We start from the raw sequence: 8,567 nt of genomic DNA on the forward strand, positions 1-8,567 counted from the left end.
AAAACCAGGTTATACCTTCGACCTATCATCAGTGCATCGAAGCAGTTTATCAAGGGAAGATTGTCCGGATTGAGGCACCGCCTTCGCCTTATGTTCTAGATAGCGAAATAATCTTCCCCAGGAGGATCCCAATCCCTCCTAGTAGGATTTACAGTACTCCTCTCTCTACGTGGGCGTCTATTTAAGAAGCTGATCGCCTTCCATCTCCGACGCCTCTCAAAGAAGTTGTTAAGAATCAGAAGAAAATGGTCTCGTTCAAGAGGATCAACGCACCGGTCGATGGAACTCTGGGTCATTCAGGTCACAAAAAGGGGAATTTCATGCAGGAATGTGATCCTAAGGGAAGGATTCTTTACTTACGTCGTTACTGAACACAATTGGATATATGGTGAGTCTCTCTTTTGGAAATAGTCAAGATGTTCAACTCAGAGGATGGGGCTTGTTAAAATCCATATATGAAACATCCCGACTGGAGACTAAACGGAATTTAGGCTACAGACTATTTAGTAGGACGTGTTTTGTTAGTGGTTGGTTAGATTTCTTTTCGATATGTATTTCTTTCTTTCGATTAATAAATTGTGTGTCAAACCCTGTGCACTCAAATCTTTTAGAAAAATATTATATCCAAAATTCAAAACCTAAAGAAAAAACAGTAAGAAAGCCAAACCACTATTAGTAAACTTATCTCTTAAATCACTCAACAAAAAAAACTAGCCAACCTAAAGAAAACCGTCCAAAACCAGCTTTTCTCCTCTGGAAAAGATTTCCTTCTTCCTGTCCAGTTCCTGCACCTTAATTTCAGCATCTCACGTCATTTTTTTGTATGCCCCACCTCCTCGCCTACCAATTTCTCCTCAAGGGTAAGAGCATCTCTCGAAAAGCGAGAGCCAGAGTACAACAACTTTTCAAATTCGGCTTGGATATTGTTGAGCCATTTTCGGAGCCATTATACGTTAAAGAGAAGATTTTCACAAGTGATCACGAGCTTCCAGAAGGAATGTTGTTCAGAGTCAAATCCCGTACCGCATTGAGGGTCTCCAACAAGTCATTAATTATTTCGATCATGGGATGAAAGGCATAAGTTATTATCCCCATTGTAGCAGTATGGCCATATCTTTTCTAAATCGACCGGTATAGTTGCATGTTTAGTAGCAACACCGAATCCCCCTCCGAGTATTTCATTTGAACCCTAGGTTGCACTAGGTCCAACGAAATTAAGACCAGCAGTAGGATGCTCATATATATTCGGTAGAGGTGCTTCATCTCTTCGGGTTTCTTCAACACGAGAATCACCAGAACCTGGGGACTGATGGGTAGCTAAAGCACTGTCCAGAGAGGAATTTTTGTTGTATTTCCAATAAGTACATCTTGAGTCATTCCCACGTTATGAATCTATAAACAAGATGGAATCAAACAAGATACATTGATATATGGAAGCAGAAAGGAAATTTAGCTTTGGCGACTAAATTTTCTTCGTAGGTAGGATTAGTGTTCATGGAGACAAAGACCACGTGTTATGCTAATATAAGGAATCTAGTAAATTCATAATACCCCAGGAGGCATACCCAAGGAGTCATAACATGCAACGGATCAAGGAATATGAGAATCCTCTTACAATTAGGATTGTTGTACACTTCCATGAGAAAACGCATTAACTGACGAAAATTTGTAAGGAATTTTGGGGTATTGTCTTGAGAAAATATGTTTATCTATGTCTATGATACAACATATCCAAAGGGAGACTCAAAAGTATAAGCGATCTAGGAGATGTGATCCCAACATCGAATAAAGCGCGATCTGAAACGCTCTTGAAAATTCTATACGGGATTTATGATGAAAAAAGTATGTGGCTGGTTGACAGACCTAAACAATTCGGAATTAGGTCATTCTTTTTGTGTTGAATAGATAATCCTTTCATATTTTCAAATTGGGGTTGGGATCTCAAATACGACATTGTATGAAAATTCTACAGTCTATTCTATACAGGTCTATTGAATCTGAAAAAATTTCTGATGAATACTCGACTAAAGGGATATTCCTAGATATGATCATCACAATACTAACCAAGAATGAGAATACTTATGTGAGTAAAAAGAGGGCGTTCTTACCGGTGGCATTCCTAAAGAAGGAAGAGAAGGGTCTTCCAACATAGTAGGTTCGAGAAAATCTATGTCAGTTTCTATGTCGTCCACCTGAGAATCAATTTCTCTTCGAGCACGAACAAAATATCCAATCTAAAAATGGCTCATCTAGTTAAAATCCTAAAGGAATATGATTAGTTCATGGAAAATAGTTAAACAGAGAAATACTTACTTGATTTGCATAAGGGGATGAATGTTTGGAACTCGGTTCGTGAGACGCGAAGATTACATCATCCTCCGGAATAACTTGTATCAAATTACTAATGTTCACCAGTTGTTCCATCCAGTAAGTTCGACCTCTCGAAGATACGCGGCCGGTCCTTTGAGCATGAAAGAAGGGAAAGTTTCTTTGCAAACCACTTACAGTACCGAGATTCCGCTGGATCCTAGAAACCGTGGATGGTCCTTTGAGAAAAGGGATATCCTGGTCAAATCCCATCTGACGAGCAACTCTGTCGATATTGTAAGATTTTATGCTGAAGTCACCACGGCTATCCAGACTCAAGACACGACCAGGAGAACCGTTGAATACATATGTAGCTTCTGCCTCGGATAAGTGATCACGACCTTCGGGAAAAATACGACGTTTTTTATTAAGGAAAACGAATGCAACTGAGCCACACCCTTGGGAACTTTTATCCGAGGACGAAGGATGACGGATTTTTCATTATACATTAATGCAAACAGGGGTTGCTGAATCAGATATTTATTGCACCAACGATAAATTCTGGCCATCGGAGGATCACTAGTCTTCAGTGAACGAGGGACAGGGGCGTATTTCTTAAAGTATTCCCATAGCCACACCTGAAGGAAGCACACGTTCACCCAGGTATCCGTTCTTTTACCATTCAAAGATGCCATATCCAGTACAAAGTTGTCCAAGGTCAAGTACATAGTTCCTAAGAATAAGTTCCCAAAAGGAAATGTTATTCCCCGGGCCAGTTTTATCGCCTTACAAATCAGTGCAGATTTTAGCTCTTCGCCATTCGAGTTCTCAAAAAAATCTTTAGATAGACATAATAATATGAAAGTAGCAATATGTGTGGTGGAATAAGATGCAAATCCAGGAAGTCCTTCAGTAATACGCCAACGACTAATCCAAAACTTATATCTATTCTTCTTAATAACTGCCTGAGCATGAGTTTGATCAATGGCTTCAGATAGAGCTAAAGATACTTCCTTTTCACTATCATCTAATGTTAAAGAGAAGATACCTGTAACTAGAAGATGAAGAAGTGCGGCTACGTCTTCAAGAGTAATTGTGAGTTCTCCCCAAGCAAAGACGAAGGTGTGGGTCTGTTTACTCTAACGACATAGCAGGGCTATCAAATCAGCAGCGACTTTTTTAGTTTTTAAGGACCCTGAAGCTAAAACCGCATGGTAGATGCCGGCTCCCATCAAGATTTGTTGTATTTCGTTACTCCGGAGCATAGATTATACCCAATCCGGCCAAGAATCCATGGGTTCCCGACGAGCCTTGAATTTCACTGCTAAGGGCTTCACAATTTTTCTTTCCATGGAAAATCGCAGTACTGGAGAGGGAACGAGTGGTTGGTTTTGAGAAGTAATTCTATTGCAGAAAATGAGATCGTCACTCACCTGGGACTAGGATAACTTTCGATCAGTTTGGTAAAGCGGTGGAATTCGTCGCTGAAGTTAGGAATCTATTTACTGTTGACAGCTTCATTACTCGTTGAGGAATCACCCATATTGTTGTCATCTTCATCACACATATTAGGAGATTTACGAACATTCTCAAGTCAAGATCAAACCAAATAAGGGGCTGGTTTATTTTCTAAGAAAGAAATATTAGACAAGAATAAAATTCACGCATGAGAGTTATAGGTATGTGTGTGTAGATGTACATATATATATATATGCATGAAGCGGCCAAGATGTGGAATAGGACTTGTGAAGGAGGTGAACCGGTTTTATGTGTTGTCACACATCAAAATACTTTTTTTTTTTACTAAACCCAAAAAGGGAAGCCTTGAAGCAAAAGGAAACTGAGTTGGAGCTAAAAGAGGAAATCAAAAGAATTTGGGACAAATAAGGAAACCAAGGTCTTTTCTCCTTTCAAAATTCCTCCAAGCCGTGTCCAAGCCTTTCCTATGCGTGGGAATAGTCTTCTAAGACAATAAGACGTCACTTATTCTCTCGGAATTTTCGGAGGGATCAAAAGTTAAAGAAAATTAGGGTTTTGAGGAAAATAGCCCTAATTTGGCTCAAATAAGGAAACCAAGGCCTTTCCTATTTCCAAAACTCTTCCAAGTGGTGTTCAAGACCTTTTTCATGCGTGAGGATGCTCTTCTAGGCAAGTAGGACATGATCTATTCTCTCGGAATTATTTTCAGAGGGATCGAAAGTCGAAGAGAACTAAGGTTTTATCGAAAAGCTCTAATTTCAATAATTTTGTGAAAAGGGGTTTATTCTAAAAGAGAGGAGACCGAGCCTCTCCCATTATTTTAGATGGTTATCTAAGCCTCTCTCAATCCTTTTTAGATCATTTCTCTTCAACAAAAACGAGCTCATAAGGGATTTTGACCAAAATACCCTTATATTGCAATTTTGAGTATTTTCGAAGAAGAAAACCTTGATACGGATAGAGACCGACCAAGATCTCATCTACTACTTCCAAAGGCCTCATGCACGTGAATATTGAGTTCTCTAAGTGTCCAAAGAGGAATGGGGTTGAAACGAAATCCAGAAAAGCAGAATTGCAGAGAAAATGAAGGGAATCTGGCTCAAAACAGGAAATTCAGGTTCATGGTTTCCAAAACCAAGATTAGAGATGCGCCAATCCCTCTTTCAAGACGTGACTATGCTTAGGGAGGCTCCATGTATCTTTCATGCCAAAGAAAAATCAGGCTCATATTGGTTTTTGACAAAAATATCCTTGGTTTCAAAGATAGGCATTTTCTCTCAGAAAAGGGGTGTCTAATTAGTATAGGGAATTGAACAGGTTCTCAACATGCAAGGTTCTGACCCCACAAGAAATATGCACGGCTACCAAGCCTCTTCGAGCATCTCCAGAGTGTTTGAAGGATTTAGACGCGGACAAAAGAGAAATTATGGTTTAGGTGAAGTACAAGCTTGAATTCAAAATTTGCCTGAGATAGGGATTCCAAAACTTCAAAAGGTAAGTGCATGTATTTGCTCACGGCTCTTCACAAACATCAAGGCCATCCAGGAAACCGTTTAGAAACTCTCTCTTCCCCACACACCCGCATGTACAAACTCGAAGGCTCAAGGATGCACAAAGAGAGAAAATTAGGGTTTTGTCTAGGTAAACCCTAATTTAAAGATTCCATACGTTCAAGAGGGAAATTTTGTCCCATCAAGACTTCATTATCATTTCATTTACGTTCAACACAAAGTCCCAAGGAATTCCAAGGTCCAGAATCGATTTCAACATCAAAGTCGTAACGATCGAATGCTAAACATCAATTCGGGGATTCTACAATTCCAAAAGGATGACCGAATTGTAATTATGTACGAACGATTTTTTACCATCTATATACTCATCATAAAGCAATCAAGGTTCTACTCTGAGTAGGGGACTTAATGTAGACGGTGAAATTTGGATAAAGGGCAAAAGTGTCATTTTAACCCTATAGACAGAATTCAACTCTCACGGGAGAGATTAAGCCATTGGTCCTCAAGGCATCCTTAGCCACGATTTCTAGTATACCTCCCCGCGTTACACTGCTGGTCGTGATGCCGTGATTCGTAGCGCACATCCTCAACGAGATACTGCTGGTCACGTAGGTTCTGTAGAGCATAAAAAGTCCCAGGCAGACTTATGAACCAGAACAACCACAATTCCATCCGCGAGACACATCTGATTGTGATGCCATGATTCCTAGTATACGTCCTCAACGAGATGCTGCTGGTCATGTAGGCTCTGTAGATGCGTAAATACGTCCCCGATGGACTTATGACCCAGAGCGGAGATTTGCATATCTCCTGTAAGCACGACTCACCCTATTTGAGATCAAAGACTGATTCCTAATACATCATCGCGAGATACACTGGTCATGTCTTCTTTAGGCTCTGACTCGACTTACTGAGGTTTCCGGATAACTCCTAGGACATCCCCGTGAGATACGCTGATTATTTTACCTATGTGCCTTTTCGACAGACTCCTAGAACATCCTTTCGAGATACACTGGTCTTGTTGGCTTATAATATGGACACACAGTTGATTCCTAGAACATCTCTGCGAGATACGCTGGTCAAAGACGATTGAGCCAAAGTCTCCCAGAGACATTAAATCGGGGGTACAAAGCATTTTCTCTCTAGGCCGAGTCCCACCTAACCGTATAGAGATACGGATCCGTTAAGAAAATCTTCGGAGAGATTTTTGAGTCATCCGCAAAAATCTCGGAGAGATCCAAATCTCTGTGCAAAAATCACAGAGGGATTTTTGAGCCGTCCGCAAAAATCTCGGAGAGATCCAAATCTCTCTGCAAAAATCACAGAGAGATTTTTGAGCCGTCCGCAAAAATCTCGGAGAGATTCAAATCTCTCTGTAAAAATCACAGAGAGATTTTTAAGTCGTTCACCAAATCTCGGAGAGATTCAAAGCTCTCCTCAAAATCTCGGAGAGATTCAAAATGATAGGCACACGCCTTACCTGGTACTCAAGCCTATTTCTCATCCTCCCAAACACACTCACGGCTAGTAAATTGAGCATGAACTATACATATTTATCCAAAAACGTGGATAAGCTCTCTTGAGATCCGCATGCTCAAAAAAGAGACTCATAAACAATAATACGGTCTTCACATGACATATGTTACCGACCATGAAGAGAGGGAGATCAACCTTAGCTTCTCTCATACTCTGCACACAATTCCTGAGGAATTCCATGCCTTTTCACGTGACTCATCCTAGTCATTCTCACAAAATAGAGAATATCTCTCTATCTTGGGCAACGCGTCTAAAGAGAATATTTCTCTGTAAACACATCATCACAAAGGCTGACTCAACTTCATACAAATGGGGGGATATCAATTAGGGTTGGCGGTCTATGACACGTGTGAGAAATACCCGGCTTATTTCTCACCGCAAAAGAAATATAAAGGCGGTGGAATAATGAGATAAATTCAACCTAGTTTAACCCTATTTCTAAAGAGACAGGAGAATTGTTCCGCACGGCACGAAAATCAATCCTTATCTTTACCGACTTGAGATTAGAGAATTCAGCTATAAATAGGTCGTCTATTTTCTAAGCTACGATCATCTTCTCATAACCTCTTAGAACAATAAATTGTTCTCTGATCTCTCTCTTCATCTGCTTTCCTCCCTAAGACCAGCCCTAATCCTTCTTCCCTGTGACTGAAGCAGCCTTTGAACGACCATTGTGCGTGGTTTAGGCGAAGACTGTTCATGCTCAACCTCCCGTAACTCACTTTCAGAAACCCTAGAATCCCATCTCTAGCCTCTCACCGATTTTAGGTAACTACAAAAACATAAAAATTACTTTTGGCGGGAAATTACAGGTTTGAATTTTTCTCACCTGCGAAGGTTGCTGTTTTTGATTCAATAGATTTATGAAGAGATTCAATCGCTCTAGTTGGTTTGTTTGGGCCTGTTACGACTAAACAGGGTTGGAATGGCCGATGGTTTGGATTAGAATTGTATGGAGATTCAGACCAAAGAAAACAAAGCAGTGGGAAGTAGGGGGATTTCTCGAGATTTTCTGCATTGAAGTTCAATGTGATTTGGCCATATTTGTTGATTGTTTTGGATTGATACCACCATGTTACTACTAAACAGGGATGGTAAGTCTTTTGTTTTCGAAAGAAAAAGAGGAGGAGGTACGTGGAGCAGATTGTGGAATTAATTAGAAAACTAAAGAAAAACAAATTCAGATTGTGGTAGTTCAGCGTACCCTCTTAGTTGCTCGTTCTTCCTTCTTTATACACAACTGATGTGCCCAATCTTCCCTCTTTCAATGCCTAAAAGACCTGAATCAATCATTATCCATATTTCCTTTTGGTTTACAGAAAACCCATTCCCTGTTTTCGGAAAATTTCATCTCCAACTGATTTTGGGGATTTCATTCTGATTAGTTGTAATCTCTTCCCTGTATTTCTGCCGAAAATAGCTGAAATCAGTTGTTGACTGATAGTATTTGACTTGATAGAATCATCTCTTGAGTTTGCATGTAGATTTAGTGAATCTTCACTCCTTTTAGTTGTTATTGATCTTCAATTCTTGCCTCACTTGAACCCTAGAAAATCTCACGATCTGATTTAGGTTTGGGAAGAAGACTCATGTCACATTCTTTTACTTCTTTTCCTTTTTGTGGCCCACTTATATGTCGCATCAGAATTACTAGAATTCCCTTCTTGTCCAAAGACCATAATCCCAGCCACATGTTTGTTCCGCATAAAATTCTTAATATTGACCTGCCTTCCA

This window comes from Papaver somniferum, chromosome 2 (assembly GCF_003573695.1).
Source record: "Papaver somniferum cultivar HN1 chromosome 2, ASM357369v1, whole genome shotgun sequence".
NCBI lineage: Eukaryota > Viridiplantae > Streptophyta > Magnoliopsida > Ranunculales > Papaveraceae > Papaver > Papaver somniferum.